The 19136-nt window shown below is 48.9% G+C and overlaps 1 long non-coding RNA gene across 1 annotated transcript in view; it reads right to left on the bottom strand.

Moving 5' to 3' along the window:
- LOC112942968 overlaps positions 1-6877 on the bottom strand; it is a 37044-nt gene extending 30167 nt beyond the window's left edge. Inside the window, exons 1-2 of the long non-coding RNA XR_003248504.1 lie at positions 6814-6877; positions 5913-6036 (exon numbers count right to left, since the gene is read on the bottom strand). This is a non-coding gene — a long non-coding RNA (uncharacterized LOC112942968). The remainder of the gene's footprint in view (positions 1-5912; positions 6037-6813) is intronic.
- Between the last annotated feature and the right edge of the window lie 12259 nt (positions 6878-19136).

Below are 19136 nucleotides of genomic sequence, written 5' to 3'. Positions count from 1 at the left end.
GTGCCGTGGGGAAGGGCTGGGGCTGCTGGCCCCTCTGCACCGGGGCAGGAACAAAGCCAGGTCCCTGGTCGTCCACAAGAGCTGGGTCCTCACTGTTGGTTCAGCACTTTCTTCAGATACCAAAACAGRCCTAGGAACATCCCTGGGTCCCAATGGCAGCTTACTTAAATYATAGATAAACCTGTGCTGCTCTTGGCCTTCTGGTGCAATAGGCTGCTTTAACATGACTGCGCTTTTCGCCCAGTGCTTCTGTCACTTCATTGTGAAGATCCTTCCCAGCTCTTGGGCATGTGTTCTCTGATGATTATTTACTGCCTCTGATTTATCAGCTGGTTGTAACATTTCTTCTATTGACAGCTCGGTCCAGGAACAGCTCATCTTTACTGCCTAGAAAGCAGGTATTTGCTCAGGATCTTTCAAGTGAAGAGAAGCTGCAGAGCCATTTGACTTCTCTGCAATGCCCTCAACCTTCAAAACCGTCTGCCAGGCTCCCTGCTTCACTCTCAGACTTTGCATTTCTCTTGCTCACACTCATCTGCGCAGACTCCTCCACATCTCTGCACTGACATACTCCGGTTTCTGTAGGGCTGCAGCAGGACTGCAGCTCCATTCTGTGCAGAAGGACCAGCCAGTTCAAGTCGCTTTGGCAGCAGTGCAGGATTTAATAGGCATGGCCAGGTTTGACTGAGCTTCCCAAGCCTTGAGGTGCCCGTGAAGGCCGTTTTATCGGGTGCTGGAAGTATCACCCTGTCCTGTTGTCCTCCTCAGCCTTGACCTGCTGCTCACCTCCGGCTGGGGACCCGGCCATCCGTGCCCTGGGGCAGCAAAAGCAAGTGTCTGTGGCCAGGGCTCCTCCTCTTACATCACTCCCATCAAAAAAATGTTGGTGACCCTTTCTGCTGTGCAGATAGGATCAGAAATGTGACCCGCGTGAATGCTGTCTGCTCAGGACTCCCAGTCTCCGGCAGGATGTGCTGCGTGGTTTATTCTTTCTTGCAGCAGATCCAGTAAAAGCAGCTATGGGATGTGGCCAGCGGGTTTCAGGTGCACGCCAGGTTCTCAGTTAGGGGCAGAGAGGATTTTGATTTCTGTTCCTTTATTGCTCCTCATTCCTGCTTTCGTGGCAGGCTGTCACCACCCTGCCCTGTGATGTGGCCCTTCCCGGGGCTGCAGGGGAAGGCGGGAAGCCCTTTTCCCTGCCCTGCCAGCTCCCCGCACTTACCAGGGCCACCCCCTAAAAGAAGGGACCGCCAGGGCCAGCTCTGCGCCCGCACTGCAGAAGCCCACAAGGAAAGCTGTGCTGAGAGCACAAYAGCCCTAATAAAGTGACCTTTACCRAGACTTGACACCTGCTACCTCCTAAGCCTCTTACATACACAGCTTAATCCACCTGGAGGCTTTTTTGCTTGATGGAAGGTGATAAAAAAGCTGTTAGGCTGTAAGCTCTGTCTTAGATTCAAAGCGTGTCGGCTCCTTGATGGTCTGAAGCTTAGGGCACACAGAGGGGAAAAATATTTCTCAGTTCAGGTGGAATTCTCAAGTTGCTTATTAGGGATGAAGCCCGGCCTGGGAATCATCCTGTTACTGGTACAAAAGCAGAGACACGGCCTCTCGTAGGACGCAGGGCTCTGCACACAGGTAACGTGACGGTGATCGTAAAGCTTTCCCGGCAGACAAGGGGGACAAAGGAGCCCAACTCCAGAAATTTACAGTCTGCAGAGGATGGAGCAGATTGGATTCTGGATACCTTAAAGGTGAACGCTCTAAAACATGCATCAATCTGTAAGTGATGAAAACCCAGTCCCCTCTCATTATAAATAATCCTCTCCAAGACAATAAGGCGAGGACCTAAATCAAAAGGTTATCAGTGTGTGATTTTTACCCTGGCAGAAAGGGGAAAAGCAGAATAAAAGACAGGCTGCCCTGTCTGGGAGAGAAAATCAGAAAGAACTAACCGTATTAACAGCTGATGTCCCCCAACAGAAAATGACTGGAGAGGAAAAYGAAGCGCAGTGGGCAGCGTGAGGGGGCAGCTCCCAGCGGAAGGCAGTGGGACTYGGAGAAGTCGCCCAGGTCCCCAGCAGCGCGGGCTCCATCTCCATCAGGGAGGGAGGCCTGTGGCTCCTCTACCCTGCACCTGGAGATAAGGGGCAGCAGAGGCACCAGCGCTGGCCTGGTGGGGCCTGGTGGCAGCGGCCAAGCRAGCAGCCTCCTCCTCGGCACCGCAAGAAGGGCACGGAGCAGCCCCTTCATCGCAGGCTCTGCCTAGCACAGGCTCCTCTTCGTGCTCCCCCGGGCATTACTGCCAGGAATWTTCCTCTGAAGGCCAACGTTGACCCTCTCCCATTGCCACGGGGCCTTCAAACATTTTGCCCTCTGTGACTGACCCAGGTGACTGCCTTCTTGCTTCAAGGGGTTGGATGGACACAGCTCAGAAGGCAGCCACCCAGCGAGGGAGATCATGTCTAAGAAACACTGTCACGCAGCATAAGGCACCAACAAAATCAGTAGCTGGCAGCTGGGTCKCTGCCTTTGGTCACCTAGAGGTGAGGGCACTTACAGGCACGTGCAGGACAAAGGCTCGTGTCTGAAACATCCAACCTGCATCGTGTACGGATGCAACACCTAAAGGAGCAGTATCTCTCCTTCATCCACTGGCTTTTCGAGTATGGGCCATTTATACGAAGCGAGTGGAACATTGATCCTCCTGCTCCTCAGGTTTCCCGAGATCATTTGGCACTAGCAGTGCTGCGATTAGTCACACCACGGCTGCCGCTCCTGCCAACCGACGCAGCACATTCCCGCCACACACAAAGCAGYGCTCCAGGAAAACCCAATTCAATCAATTTGAGCAGCCCTTCTTGTGCTACATTGGTATAACATGTATTGGGCAGATAAAGTTGTGATCCTATCTAATATATTCTTTGACTGACGCGGGGAGTGAATGGAGGTATCTAATGGGATCCAAGCCCGCTGTCAGAAGATAACGGCATCATTATTTACTGAAGATTGACCAAAAACCGAGGGAGGGGGCAGGAAGGCTGAACCACTGCCTCCCACGTCTGCGCCGAACACGAGCACGGCAATACATGAAGGAATAAATCAGGACGAGCTGATGGGGACCTTTGGCAGCAAGCTACAGGCAAGAAGTAGCTGAGAACAAGGAAGACTTCCACTCACACACACGATGCCAAGCGCTGCAGACCTTGGGCTCTCATGATGTCATTTCGTGCAAGCCACAAGGCACCTTCAGCTCACCCAGGGCAGCCACATCCCTGGAGCCACCGAAACACTTGTGCCTCCCGCTGTGGCCATTCCCGAGCCCTCTACAGCTCCAGGCCACCCGGGCTGGGAGAAAGGCAGAATCATGTTTTAGAAGTTTCTCCCAGTTGCTCTGGTCATCTAAAGCCTTAAATAGGTAGTTAAGGTTCCAGGGTTTAGACTATCTAGAGTTTGACAGTCTTCTAACACTAGAGCTGCACAGAACAAGTACATCAGCTTGAACCTAAACTACCTTGGAACAAAGGCAGTCAGGGATTTCTCTCCTAGCTATGTATGTATTTTAAAGAAGAGCGGGAAAAAARGGATTTAAAAGGCCGCGCACCTTGTGTCTGCTGCTCCTGCGCGGTGCAGCCTGTCACACCTCCTGACAAGAGCCCTGCGTCTGGGGGCAGCTCCGCTCACGGCTCGTGCATGGCCTGCACCACACTGTCCTGGCCAACACAGGGCCTGTGACAACACGCACCTGGACAGCGCTCAGAGCGACTGTGGGGTCCACCCGGCTCCAGCACTAACCTCCCAAAGCCCCGACTTAAAACCACGGCCAGGCTTGGTCCTGCGCCAAGGTCCTTGTGTCCGGAGAGGCAAGGGACCGTGCCCTGAGGAAGGCGGGCACRTGCACGGAGCACCGAGCATCCCATGGACCTCCCTCTGGCCAGACTCCGCTGCCCTTGCAGTGTGGAACCCATCGCTGCTGCTTCTCAACTCCTGTCCCTGCCTTATTTAGTTATTTGGAATGACCCTCCCCAAGGCCATTTACGAAAAGTTTTTTCCTTATGCTTTTAATACGAAGTTTTTTTACTTGACATCTTCTGACAATTTAATTAAATTACCTTTCCCTGCTGATTACATTCATTTTTACACTCTGTCTCTGTGCCAATTTTGATCCACTTAATTAGTTTTAACCCTACCCCACACYGCTCACCTTCAGAAGTCACCCTATYACATAAACTCAGTTGTTTTTCTTACATAAACTATCAGAACACAGAGGACCTTTTGGAAAAAAAACACTTAGTTTCTTAATCATAACACGAAGCTACTTATGAAGTTCTATGGATGACCCATTGCAGCTACAAAGAATTTAATAGAATTTTCTCTCTTCTTTTTTGAGTTACATAAGGCCTCACTTTTAGTAGCTAAGTGACTAAAAGCCAAGATATATCGAGTACTAGGAACCATCACCAGCTGTTGCCTATTAGGATATATTTTAAAATTGCATCATGRCTTTCTCCTCACTAAATGATACCTGGGAATTACTTTGCTCCCGAAACGTTTTTCAGATGCCGTGCCTGCTTCCCTGTGGGTCAGAAGCCGTTGGGCCTGGAGCCCCTCTCACCTAAGCTCAGCTGTTCCATGGAGAGGGTAAATTTGGGATCCATCTGTGGGCCCTTCCTCCACAGCTCACARGAACAGAGGGACCCTGTGACACCCGCAGGAGTGCCAGGGAGAGCGGCTGCCTGCCAGGTAGCCCGGGCAAGGCAGCAACGGCACCCGGGGCAGACGGGCAAGTCAGCGGCTCCACACGAGGAGCCCGTACAAAAGACTGAGCAGCCCTGTCTGCATTCCCGGCACTGCAGCACACTCATGACAAATTGAAAAGATTCTTTTTTACGTTCATCATCAACATTAATGCCTTAAGAATTAAAGTTGCAATGATCTCTGAAGTGGCTCCTGTACTGCTACAAACCCAGTTAGTACGTTTCAAGATTGTTATTCGATGTCCATAAACTCAGAGGAATATTTCAAACAGCACAGTAAAAATGTATTTTATTTTTTCGCTTGCTTGTGGAAATGACAACCTGGTAGACTAATAYTGGATAGCTGATTCATGGAGCATGTGCCTTTTTTTTTAACCCATGCATTCAAATTATTTTGCTGGTGTCAAATCCTTAGCTGAATAAAAGTGCAGCTAAAAGTTGAGGAAAAGAATAACAAAACATCCAGGCATCTGCTGTTACCCACAGTAATAAGTATTAGGGAAAAATCAACCATCMCTACCACTTCCTTTTAAATAGATTCTCAAATTAGTCAAAAGAGATGGGTAAATCACTTCACCTTCTCCMTTAAATAAGGATAACTGCACTGTAACACCCACCTTCTTTCCAGGAAATAAGCAGGAGGTTGTTAACTGAACACCATACACAGCAAAGAACACGAGGATTATAAGGGTTTTTACCTTGAAAACACCACAGATTTCTTTTTGAACTGATTTGTCTCAAGCACTTCACATATATCCATAAAACAGCTCAAAGGGACACTGCAGCTGCCAGTTACAGATTTGCTCAGACTTTGGTAGAAAAGCAGCGAGAAAAGCCTTCGCTTTGCACCTTGGTGGGACCACTGCCTTGCTGGCAGATCCTGTAAACCCTGGACAACTCCCTACRCCACTGGTGCTGGTTTAAGAATGAAACCGTCCAGGCTGCAGATGAAGAGGCACTTGGCTGGGAAGAGCCTCTCTTCGGGGGGGGCAGTTTCAGTTGCAGAGACCGGAGCTCGGAGGCAGAGCCCCCACGAACCCTGCAGCAATGGGCTCAGTATACCCCACCTCAACACACAAACCCTAATGTACACYGTGCTGTGCACCCTGAGAGCTGCTACTTGCACATTCAGGTCCCCTGCTCCGTGACACTCACCTGTGGAAGCCTTGGCACTGCTCCTAGCCATGGCACCAGGGCTTTGAGTTCATTAAGAGACTTCAGAATTATGGCAGACCTGCTGCAGATTTTCCACCCATGTCTGATTGGCTTCACCGACTGTCTGGAAGAAAGTCAATGTCTTAAAAGTGTTTTTAACAGGAGGATTCAGACCAGCCCCGAATCATCCCTCCCCAAAGTCAGGCATGATACTGGATAATTATAGAAATAAAGAACATAATTAATCAATGTTGGTTTATGAAGGGGAGAAAAGACAGAGTTTATCAACCAACCTATCACTAAGAAGACAACTACCCAATTACAGGGCAGCTTCTCCCCCACCGCTCTAGACCAGGCCAACATGTGGAAATGCCCCTCACTGCAGAGAGCGTCGCACACGAGGCGAGCAGGATCCTAACTCAACTAAGTGCAATGGTTGAAGGTTAGGCAGCATGGCTACAAGCCTGTATGTTACCCTTGGAGATCCAGAACTGACAACAAATTACATTAGCATTTTTCCCTTTTTCCAAATCACCTTTTCCTTTATGCACTTTCCCGTTTATGAAAGTTCTCTACCAACCTTAATGGGGATTTTGACCCAATGTATCTTGTGATAAATGCCATAATCATTCATTTGGAGGCTGTCCCATGTTCTCAAGACCATAGATTTTTGGATCACAGCCTTTTATTTCATTTTCATTTGGCTTCTGTTCCTAAGCACTTTGCTTATTATCAAGTCCTTTTGTTGTGTGCACTCTGGTTCCATTCTACTAATTGGCTTCAGTGTAGGTCTATAATCCCTATCAAATTATCTCCTACTGTAATTGAGCCTGCTACAACCATACTGCCTATGYAACCCCTCTTGAAGTCATGCTCTCATGGCTGTAATATCTGTACCTACATCTTAACTTGTAGTATCTTGCTGTACGCTATTTCCTCAGCGGTTGCACATCTGAAGTCATCCTGGGGGAAAAAGAAATATATATATATGTCACTTAAAAAATGAATGCTTTCTTGTAACTACAAAATAACTGACACAATGGTCAATATCTAATGCTAAAATTAAAAATCAGCCCTTTCAGCTAAGTCTGGATAGGTTAGTGATCTTTTGGAAGAGAGAGTCAGTCACCTGTGCATGGTCTAGACATGCAAGTTTCATGTGGTTTAGGTGAGGGAATAGGAATCTACTCAAGAACCAAATAATTGTCCAAGATTTCTACACTGATGTTGTTACACAGAACAAAACCATGACAGACAGCTGCCAGGAATGATGAAAAATGAGAATAATCTACAGGTGGTGTTTTAAGAAGTGGATTATAAAATGGCAAATACAGTCAGCTAAAGAGAACCTCCTGTAAGGCTCCTTTTGCCTTTTTTTTGCGGGGGGGATTTATTCATCAGTTGCACTGGGTAATATCTTCATAGTATCTTTATAGGTTTTAAGATAGGCAGGCCAGTTGAACTGAGAGCATGCACAGCACAGTTTGAGAAATCAATTAAAACATTCCTACATTTAACCTCTCATTTTGTAGTTCACCAACTCGATTCAAAAAATAACGTCCAGTACTTGGATTTTTTTTCTATCTTTTGGTTAATCTGCTCCARTGGACAATCAGTTTTACTGTTACCATTGTTGGAGTAATTCATTAGCATATAGGTTTAATTACATATAGAAATATACCTTAACTGTGACTGACAAAGCACAAACTGCATTTTTAGGTAAGTATTTCCTCTACAGAGAAGTTCCTCAGAATAACAACAACAACAAAAAAGYCCTTTTTAATTCTAAATTGAGACTTCTTAAAGATTCTGCAATGTCATCCTGACAAATCAGCAGCTTCCTTGGAGAATATAAATTGCACTAACATAATAATATATTGAAATGCAATTGTTTGTCATCAGATTAGAATGGGCATGACATAAAATAAAGATGAGAAAAGATGTGTAATAAACTGATAGTTGYATCAGCATAAGAAAAAAAGTGTTAATTTATTTCTGAAAGCAGAAATTTAAGACTGCCAAGTTTTGGGGTTTTTTTTTTTTGCATTTTGCAATATCTCTCATTCAATTCACAGAAAAGCCCTCAGAAGACGTTACAACACGGTGGTCTCTAGGACAAGGTTAGGGCCGAACTCCCTATTCCCGGAATTTGTACACGGGAGGTGTACAAATCTCTCCTGTATGACTGCCGTCTCCGAACCGAGGTGTCTGTGTAGCAGCTCAGCTGCCCCCTGCTCCCTCTGCTCTCAACAGAGACAGAATTGAATTCCTAAGGCGGGAGAATTCCTGTCCTACCCCCACCCGCCGAACAAATCCCTTCCTTCCCCTCAAACTGAATGGCTTCACTGAGATTACTTGTCAGGTAAATGTATGAGAATCTGCTCTTTATTTTCCAATTTCTCTCACTGCGCTTGATTTATTATCTACGTGGAGACGAATTCTGGTTGCTTTATAAGAAGGCAGGCCTGCAAGCATTGCCCTGGGATATCATGTCAAGACTCTGTTCTCCTCAATTCCATATATTTACCTCCCCTGAAGTATTTGCGGAGAGCAATCACGGTCCCTCGCAGCCCTCGCTCTGCTAGTCCAAACAAGCCGGGTCCTTTGTTCTGCCTTGTAGGACCGCTCCGCACTTTCCTGATCCCCCAGTAGCCCTTCTTGGCACTCCTTCCACATGGAATTAATCCTTCCTGCACACGTTGACCTGAAGCGCACACGCTACTGCAGCTATGGCCTAATACAACAGCATTTGTACTTCCAGCTCCGCTGGAAATGCACACTTCTTTGGATGCAAGCTGTGCTTTATGGAGCTTCACAGGCATCCTCAGCTGGACCAGGAGCCACCAGCCTCTCCCCTGCGCCTGTGTTTCCATGGAGGAGCCCATCACACCTAGGCCTCCCTGGTGTTAATGAGCCTAACGAAACAGCAAACCCGCATTTGTGACCGGCCTCACTAGCCAGGATAACGAGCACATAGTAAGGTCATTGTTTGGGGGCTGTTTTTTCAGGAGCTTTTTCCAAGCCTTTTCCAGGATCAGCAGCCCCTTCCAGATGCCCTTGGCGGCCTGTGGCTCTTTCTACAAGAGTGGCAAGGAGCTGCCAGAAGTTTGTGCTGTCTTTTCCTCTCTATTTGGTTTGCAAAATACTCTACCCGGCTCATCCGAATGGCTGAAAACGAAGAAATCCACACAGTTTAATGATACAAAATGGTTCAAATTAGTGTCCGTCTTGTTTTCCTCAGTAGTTTAAGGGATCAATATTAATGAAGAGAGCAGCTATAAACATCTCTAATGAGGATGAAGTGGAATATCCCAAACTACAGCAGCCGGTGCTTGAGCTCGCACCAATGAGGATGACATCTGCTACCAAAGGCCGCATTTTAATCCAGCGGCAATAATAACAGTGAAGTTAGTGCTATTGGTAAATTTTAATAGATGATGTCTTACAAAAGCGTCCTACTTGAAATTCAGCCCAAAGACTAAATTAAAGTCAAAGCCCTAGTCAGTTAACCGGCCTCTAACACGTGAGGAATTGATTTTCTTATTTTCAGCTGTCAGGCCTGCTACGAAGAATGAGTTTTAATTCTGGGGATGTTATTAAACTCCTTGCTTAAGCGGCAGAAAAACGGCGCAGGCGGGCGGGCGTCCGCGGCCTGAGTGACACCTGCCAGGGCGTGATGGACGACCCTCCCTGCCCCGCGGCCCCCGCTCTGTCACTCAGGCCGGGGACATTAATCTTCATCGCGGCGCTGTCAGGCGCGGGCGGCCGCCTCAGCGCTGCCGTCACCATCGCCTCAGCGCTGCCGTGGCCGCCTCAGCGCTGCCACCGCCACCTCAGCGCTGCTGCCATCCCCTCAGCGCTGCCGCCATCCCCTCAGCGCAGCCGCCGCCCTCGCCTCAGCACTGCCGTTGCCCTCGCCTCAGCACTGCTGCCCGCCGAGCGGCAGCGCCGCGCGCAACGAGCGCTGATTTACGAGGGTTTGCCGCCGCCACCACGGCCGCGCACGCCCCGTGCCGGGCCGAGATGCGATTAGACAGATGGGGGACAGGCCCGGGCTGCCGGGCCGGGCCCCCCGCTGTGCCTGCCGCGCGGCCCCGCGCYGCCGCAAGCCAATCAAGGCGCTGGCACTTCCATTACGGGTAATAAAGGGACATTCATCATTCAATTAGGCACCTGTCACRCGCACACAAAAGGGGGGAACCTCCAACCTGCGGCTCCGCGGAGGAGGCGCCGCAAACGCCAGGCGGAGAAGTAAACGGGGGGGAAAATATAAATAAATAGGGTGAGGGCGATTGCTGGACGGCCAGACAAAAGGAAATATGTTAAGATGGACGCCAAGTTTCCCCTGGGCAAAAACGGGCAGAGTTCCGTGCCCTGACAAGGTGATGGAGAGATCCGCCCTGCTGCTCTGCACAGGGTGCTGCGGAGTCTCCCATGTGGCTTCAGGGAGAGGCGAGCGTCAGCATGGAGAATCTCCTGGGAAGCGGGAGGTGGCTCCAGGACGCCGATGCCGCTGTGCAAGGGCCTGCCCTGTGCACAGCCTGCCACGGGCAGCAGCGCTGCCCTTGCGCCCAGCTCGCTGCTGGGCCTCAACTGGAACRGTGCGAGCACCTGGGTACTTCTCCCGGCCCAGCTAGAAACAACAGCAATTTGGTGGGAGCCCTTCCAGCAAAGCAAAGCTAGTCACAAATCACCTGGCCAGCGCCTCGGCGAGCGGCAGGACGCAAAGAAGCCCAAGGAGGCACCTGTCCTTCCGAGCCCCCCCGCACAATTTATGAGCCTCACACTTGGCAAAACCCAGGTCTTGAAAGTGATCCAAAATCATAATGTCGCCACGATGAGATTGTTTCAGGCAGAGCCTGGAACTGTTGTGAATCCATCCTGTTCGGCAGCTGCAAATAACAGGTAAAAAAAACCCTAATAATATTAGATTGCCGAACAGCTGCCTGTGCAATAAACTCCGTTAAGTTGATTACCTGCTTGCTAAGAAGCTTTATGTTAAATTGCAACTCCAACATTAAATTACCAGAGTAGCAAAGCTGGGCTTTGCTTAGAAAAATAGAAAGCTAATCCAAAAGTGTTCTCTAGAGGTGATGAATGAAATCCTGGATAAGCACCTAGAATGGGTAAAAACATCCAGAGCATCTTGGCGGGTTGAATCTAAGCGTCCCACTCCAAGGGGCTGTGGACGCAGAGCAGGGCAGTGCAGATGCCTCCGTTTATCATAGTACCAAGGGCAGGCTGCTTTCGCCCCCGCGCCGTCACAGCAAGGCCAACGCCAGCCTCACTAACACAGCTAACACAAGCTTCCCAGCAGCTCCTTCCTTGGCATCCCACGGCACGTGCACGCACACACACACACACGGACCCGTTCCCTCGGACATGGGGCAGCAGGCTCCACCAYGAGGTGTTGCAGAGACCTGCCTTAAATCTCACTAAAAATCTACGGATCTGAGTCTCTGCATCACCTCAGAGCACAGGTCTTACACACACAAATCATTCTATTGATTTTCCAAATTCTGCCTAAATGATACAAAAATGAAGAGAACTGCTTGGGAATATTTTTTCCGTTAATGAGGAAAAGTACTGTCAGACAAATTTGCTTCAGAACAGCCTATGACTAAGGCCAAGCATCAGCTATTATTCAGAGCAGCAGCAGCCCGGGCCCGTCTTGCTGGGGAGCAGAGGGAACCATGTGGTGTTTGCCACAGCAGCATCCGCACCTACACGATGGCGCAGGAGACGGGAAGAGCGGAGCTGTGCGCTGGACAGCCCCCCGAGCCATCCGTGTTCACGCCCCAGGGCCATCTGTTCCAACAGCTCCAAGAACCTAAGGGTGCCCAYGGGCCCCTCGCAGGGCGCGGGAAACACCACTCTGCAAAGGTTCCTGAGCCGGCGTGGAGACGGGAAGGGCGACGTACCACAAAGACAAGTGGCAGCACCTTGCATCCTCCTCATTACACTGTGAAATCATCACCAGACTATTGTTTCAGTTCTGCCACAACCCCAGGCGGGAGATTTTGTTTGTTTGTTTTCCCCTTTCCTTTTCGGCCTAGAATGAATAAATATGTTCCAAAACCAGTCTGCAAAATCTTGAAGAAGAAAGAAAAAAAAAAGTGCAAGGATTACAGAACGAGCAGATTTGTAACTGCGAGCTTCCCCCGGGAAGCCGCAGTTCAGCAACACAGTGGCTTCCATCGAGATTAATCCCAGTGTCCAGGTTTGCAGCGGGGGACAGGCAGGGAACGGTGCGTGTGACTGGAGGTGGCTGATGGTGCAAGTCCTTGAGACCTTGTGCCTGTGACCCCATCCCGCTGTGCAGCGGCTCATCAAAAGCTGCAAGCCAAGTCCGCAGGGAATGGGTTACGCAATTAATAATTTGTTGTTCCTGTTTTGATGTCAACCAGAAAAAAAACAAAAATATCCTCCCTTTCAGGAAGTCTAAAAATAACTAAATAAAACACATGCAGCTAAAAATAAAACAATTGGTTTCAGCTGCAGGGCCGCAATTATGGAGCTGCAGAGTGGCCAATTTGCCCTCTCTCCGCTACAGAGCCGCAGAGTACTTTGTAAACAACTCCAGGAACTCCCACCAGCACAGCAAGTCTCAGGGCTCTTGCTGAAGGGACAAGCACATGCCTCTGGCAAGAGCACCCCTATTTATGTGTAGAAGCTCACCAGTATTGGCATTGTTTTGCCATATGGACTTCTATATGGACATCAGCCTCACAACGACTTACCAAACACTACAAATTAATCAAGAAAATTATAGATGATCCTGAGCTTCCAATATGGCAGCCTCGAACAAATCGGATTATCCCGGGCTGTCATATCAGCGATTTGGTTTGTTAAGTGTTAATAAGCCAGGCACATTTATCCAAATGCCTCCAAGGGCACAATCTACCCTCCTCGTTCCTGCGGATGCTCTGCCGGTTCCCTTGAGAAACACAACTTCCCAGGGAGGCAGCGCTACTCGGGGTACCCATCAGCAGATCCACGCCAGGAAAATGAGGGTAGAGGGAATAAAAAAAGGTAATCACGTTGAGACAAAAAGGGAAGACAGTCAAGTGCCAGGACTGTAGCGGGATGAATAATTGATGAGCTGGTGGTTTACGAGTGAGTTTCATTAATATGATCCTGCAGGTTCATTAAGTATCATTCCAAGCTCATCTTCGGGGGTTCCTCCCGAGTTTTGATTAGGTGCTGCAAGTCTTCCCCTTAGACAGCCGAACTTGAGGCCTTGGGTTGTGGCAACCGCTTTCTAGGGCCCCGTCCCTTCAGCCCAGCACCTTTCAGAGCTGTTTTTTATTCCCCTCCCACTAATCACAAGTCCCTAACCATGACAGCAAGTCTTAGTAAATAATATATCAAGATAAATGATAATTGTTCTGTTTTAAGTGTCTCCTAATGAGCATCATAAATTAAAAATTAATATTGCAAAGACTGTATGAATAGCATCAACGCTATAAACAGAGCAGCAGGGATCAAGAATGCAAATGAAAGTGAAACACTCTCTTATCTACACCCCCCGACATGAAAAAATCCYGGAGCCAGCAGACTGTTAGGCATTACAAAGCTAATAAATGACTTTAATGAAGTTCTGTAACAGGCAATTTYTTCTTAATCTTCCCTTCACCTACCAATATTTGGCTCTTTTGGATTTGGGATTTCTTTTGTTGATTTTTTTTTCCTTCAAATCATCTTTCAAGAACTGTTTGTTTCTCTCAAACAGCAATCTCAAATTAAAACCTGCTTTGGAAAGCAACCCTACAGAAGGGGCTGGTTAACGCAGGGCTGGTGCTGGTGGCCATGAAGAAAGGCTGCAGCGACCTGGCAGAAGCCTTTCTGCCCTGGGATGCTGCTCTTACCGCGTGAGCGCATCCGAACGGTGCCTTATTTGGGGTGAAGGAGTGAGGTGCACGCACTGCAGCAGGCTCTCGCACCTCCAAATGTTCTGCTAGGGACAAAGGAGCGACTGGAATTCTTATCTTTCCTTCTTCCAAAGCCTTCACTTATTAAATCTACATGTAGAACTATTTGTCAAAGCAGTATTTGCTGCTTCTTTTTGTTTTTTTAATGATTTGAATCATCTGCAGATCTTTGGTTCTTAGAGATAGGTAAACGGAGTCTTTTAAGGCAAACACCTTCAAATGTTTTGTGTTATGACATCACTGACAATCTCACTGCATAATTTCTGGACAGTAAGTGCTTATCAGACTTCTAGAGAAGCAAACAACATACAAAATTATTGGAGGACATGGACAGTCATGGTAAATTAAAATACTTCCATAATTCAAGACTAGTATTTTTACATTTTTACAAATACTTGGCAGGTCCTCTAGTATTATAAATAATCAACAAACAACCAAGGAACTTCAACGGATATGACTCCATCTTTGCCCTAGTGTTATTTTCACACTGCATGGTCAGTGTGAAACTATTTTGCTCGTCAATACTGAGTCTGTGTGCAACCAAAGGCAACCAGAAATCTTGTGTTTGAATTTTCTGGATCCCTTGTCTTTGTCCTTGCTAGTTCTATTGCCCTCCCAGCACTAACTGCACCAAACGGTGCCCTCTCCTGGGCCAAACCCTTCCAGTCTTCTCCTAAACCTTGAGGCACAGCTGGAGACAGCACAGCCCAGCATTCTGCATTGCCAGGTTTCCACACTGGCACCTCAAGCACACGGCATAGGGTTGCCTGGAGCATCATTTCAACCCCCATTCTCCAGTGCCCACCTGCATCTGCTTCTCCCCATTTGCCTCTTCTTCCCTCCATCAGGTAGATCTGAGGTGAGGAACGGCCACAGCTCAGCTCCCCGCAACGCACCCTTCCCAAGCACAGCAGCTGCTCTTCAAAGCACCCAGCAGCTCCCCTCACAAAGCACCCAGCGGCTCTCCTTGCAACTCACGTGCTACTTCGAGAGATTTTTTAGAACAAAATCAGACACCGTGAGCCCTTTCATCGCCCCGCTTGGTATTAATCCTGGAGCGGCTCAGACCTTTGAACGACTGCAGGGAAATCTCAGCATGACAAATTCTCCTGTCTCTGAAGCAGGCAAACGTTTCTCTTCGCTCGCTGTGGGACTCAGCCAGCCCAGCCGTGCCTCCCCAGCAGGACTCCTGTGATAACTGAAGTCCTCAGCCCTCAAAAGCCTTGCCTAAGTAACTGCTATGGGACATACACTGCTCTCGTGCTAGGAGCTAGGAGCTGCCTTGGTCAAATGCTTGTCTTCCACCCCAAAGGTTCACAACTGCTCGCCGGGTATGGTTGCCCTGGCAGTTTAGGTAGAGGCACGGGCAGAGCTGTGAAAAGCACCGAGTCATTAGGAGTTGGAGACTAATATATCCTTGAAATCCAATTTCATCTCCCTTGGGACAACAGGAGTAAAATGCATTAACTGTAATTGTATGGGTATCTCAGGGCACCACGAGATGTAAGAGCTAATGTGAGTCCAAATTTCGGCATGCCTGTCTTTGTTTTACATGCAATTTTAACACTGAGATACTTGAATTCATAATTTTGATCTTCAGTCAATTAAAATATTACTGTAACCTCCCTAGGCTTTAGATCAGTGACACGGGATTTCGACGCTGAACTCCACCTTAGTGTTGGAAGGATTTTTTGTTTGGAGATTCACATTTGCCTGGGGATCCTCAGCTGGTGATTATCACTGCAGCTACACTTAATGGATCTCTGCCAAGAGTGGGCCAGCTGAGCATCTAGACACGTGTATTTGCTCTCCTGCCTTCTCCCTGCGCTGCCCGGGCTCGTGCCGAGCAGGAAGCGGGGCTCCGGGCGCCACGGAATCCCTCTCTGCCCCCAAACAACGGGCTTTGCGCTGCCGCCCTCCAGTTGGATCCGTGAGGAAGACACCTGCTCTCCAGTAAATGAGCTGGGACCACCAACTCATTTCATCGAGGCCACCGAGCAGCTGCCGCACGGTAACAACTCGCAGGCCGTGCTGACCTGTAACAAATGTGAACCACTGACCTGCAGGTGAAAGGCTCCGGATCCAATTACCTATCCCCCCAGCGAGGCACCGAGTTTTGCCTTGAAAACATAAATTACAAGTACACACAATAATAACAGCCAAYAGTGAAGTAACACAAAGTTGCACTACTGTTAAGACTTCAATCGACACCAAATCTTGGGAAACAACACATATATCATCGCCACTGGCGGCCCCTCTCTGGCACCTATGTCTATAAAAAAGCAGATAAAGGGGAGCAGACTGATGCAATACTCAGGTTTTTTCTCCTTTATCATTAACAGGAAGCATCGATACAAATACGTAACACCCCCCTTGCTCGCTCACTCCGTTGAACRGTCTGTGTACGGGTGGCGGGCAGCACTGCTCAGGGAGCTCCCCCAACGTGAGGACATGGCACTGTAATGCAGCAGCCAGCCGAGTTGGTAGCAGCACAGAGACAGCGCGGCCCACTCACCACCAAAGCCCGCGGCTCGAGCTAGCCCCAACACCCAYGGGCTCCTCAAGCAGGTACTTGCTATCAAGTAAAAAAATGAAGATATTGCAAGATGCATGAAGTACAAACAAACTTAGCAGGCTCTCCTTTAATACACGCACACCTTGAYTTGGGATCCCCATTGGCAAAGATGATTTCTGCATTAAAGCAGTTTGTAACACTCGCCTGAAGAGCAGGTGCATGTCTAGAGGCTGACCAGCAGCCTTTCCTCACTCACCACTTTTAACATTTTGCTAAGAGGAGCCAGTGGGTCCCGTTCCTCCCAGGAGACAGGCAAAGGCTCAGGCAAGGACATCACCTTCCAGCTCATGGTGCTCTCCAGCCCGTGGAGGCAGCAGTTCGGACTGAGCCCATCTCAAGGCAGGTGGGATRAAGCCCCTCATGAGGGCAACGCTCCTGTGCACAGAGCACACGCTCAAAGGCCACTTTCAGTGCGGCTCCGAACCTCCAAGCAGCTCACGCCTCACACCTGCAGGATCCTGATCCGATGCTCCAAAGCCGTAAGACATCCCAACAAGCACAGAGTCGGTCACAAAAAGTCTGTCTCTCACAGAAGAGACAATGTGAGCTGGTGGAGACTCAGAGGATCTGATTTATTTCTAAGGAACTGTGGTGAGAACTGCTTCTCCCAGTGTGTGTGTTGGGAGTGGGATCTTTCAGCCTGCCCACTCTGTAAATCAAGCAGTTTTTCCCCCAAATAAATATATAAATGAATGGCCATTTTAGGACTGACATGAATCAGTCCAGAAGGAATCATTTTTAAGAAAGTTGTTAGTGAACGGAAACAGGTGGCTATAATTTGAGCTAAACTGCAACCCTAACTGTAGTGTTTGCTATCACGAACACTATAACAACAGATGTACAGTTGCACCTTGGGATGAATTCATTATGGCCTGAGAAACATAATCATGCCATTCAGACCATATTTTGTCCATATGCTCCTGTGGTTTACACCCCTGCTTTATTGGCATTGCACTTGGCTGTATAGCGGGAGGCTCCCCGGATCATCATTTGCTCTTATTGCTGCGGATCCCTCCGCAGGCGGCGCTTCCCGGCGTGGCGCCGCAGCCGGCCCCGCGGCGCTGGGAACACCTCGGGAACAGGACAGTGCCCCGGGTCAGGCTCCGAAACGGCAGCTGGGCTCAAAGGGAGACTGAAGAGCACAGGGGCTACCGCRCAGGACACCTTCCAGTTATAAAAATGGAGATTATATTGCTATCTTATACTGTAATTTATGGGATGAATATTGTAATTCACTGAATGTCACGACTTATCTTTTATTCATATAGTTACTATTCCATTACCAGAGAGGGAGGTTTGTCAAAGGTTAATTATTTTAAATTGCTCAGGCAAATTTATTTTGATTTGTACAATTTTTTTTCTTGAATAATCAAAGGCCTATATATTCATCCTGCCAGGCAAGGCGTCATTTAAAAAAAAAAAAAAAAGTAATACTCCTTGATGATGCAGTCAGACTACACAAATGCTTTGGTAAAGACTGAAACTGCATTCTTTTAACCCTAAATAGACGGAATCTCAGGAGGAATTTGGAAAATTACCTCGGAAGGGAAGTGCAAGGCGGGTGCCGAGCACCGGCCCTGCTGCCCAGTGGAGACGGCCCGGCCCAAATCCCACCCRGGAGGCCCACGGCCCGCGGGAGGGACGGAGAGAGAAGGGGAGACAGGAAGGAGGAAGGGAAGCCAAGAGAAGCCCTATTGTTCCCCAGTCCCCTCCAAGGCTGCCGGCTTTCAAGCAGCTCTTGGACAATATTGGGGGTGGGGGGAGAAACAAACTCAGGGGAAACAGCTGATTAGATTCTGGCAAGGCGGCCCAAACATCTGCTTCAAACAAAAGACATCTGCATATTTCACATTTATTTTTCATAATTTACAGAAGCAACCTGCCAAAATTTAGCAAGGGAGAATAAACCAGCACATAATTAGCTRAAGTTTGCTTGCTTTAGAAGTTATTAGCATGAAGCCCAGTAGCTCACCTGGGAGGACATCAAGGAATGCAGATAACTACAGTTTGATTTTGCAAATTCAATTTCCGACCCGGCACGCCAGGCCAGACGAGCTGCCGCGCACGTGGGGGCCGCGCGAATGCGCCAATTACCAGAGCGCGCGCCCGCGCCGCGTGCCCGTGTCGCGCCGCGCAGCCGTCTCGGGGGCACTGCTAGCGCTGGGCATTAGATAAGCATCGATCGGGCAGACTGTGCTCGCTGCAGTTTACACGGACAGCAGGCTGCAGCTAGAAGGCACAACAAAACTGTTTTTACCTATCAGGAGGTGCTCCATGTGTCGGGCGTGCAGGGCATACGAACACCGCGGCGGCGGCCATGCGAGTTTTCCAAGGCAGCTGAGAAGCCTTTGCCCCATTAAATCGGGGCTACACCCTGCTAGGAAGGTGCTTTCTTACAAACGCCAAGGTAAAGCCAGGCTCATGGAAGCATCTGCAAGTCTTGTGATGAGCCAAGGGGGAGCTTTGCCCTGCTGCCTCTCTCCTTCTCTCTCAGAGGAAGGATTTATTGTTGCAGACAGAAAGCATGGGAAACTCTCTCTCTTGGACTGAATCCTGCCCGGAGTTTCAGACTTACTTGAACCTGCAGCTCAGAGCAAAACTCAGGGAGTAAAAACTGAACTGCCAAGAAAGTTCTGTTGACCCCAGAGGACTATGAATTGCCAAGCAGAGCGCAGCTCTGAGAGACATTTCAAGCCCCTTAATCTGGGCTTTATGGCT

Source organism: Nothoprocta perdicaria, unplaced genomic scaffold, assembly GCF_003342845.1.
Source record: "Nothoprocta perdicaria isolate Ctin4 unplaced genomic scaffold, notPer1 scaffold_138, whole genome shotgun sequence".
Classification (NCBI taxonomy): Eukaryota; Metazoa; Chordata; class Aves; order Tinamiformes; family Tinamidae; genus Nothoprocta; species Nothoprocta perdicaria.
Note: the sequence above shows the minus strand (reverse complement) of the source record. Positions and strands in the feature narration are given on the sequence as shown.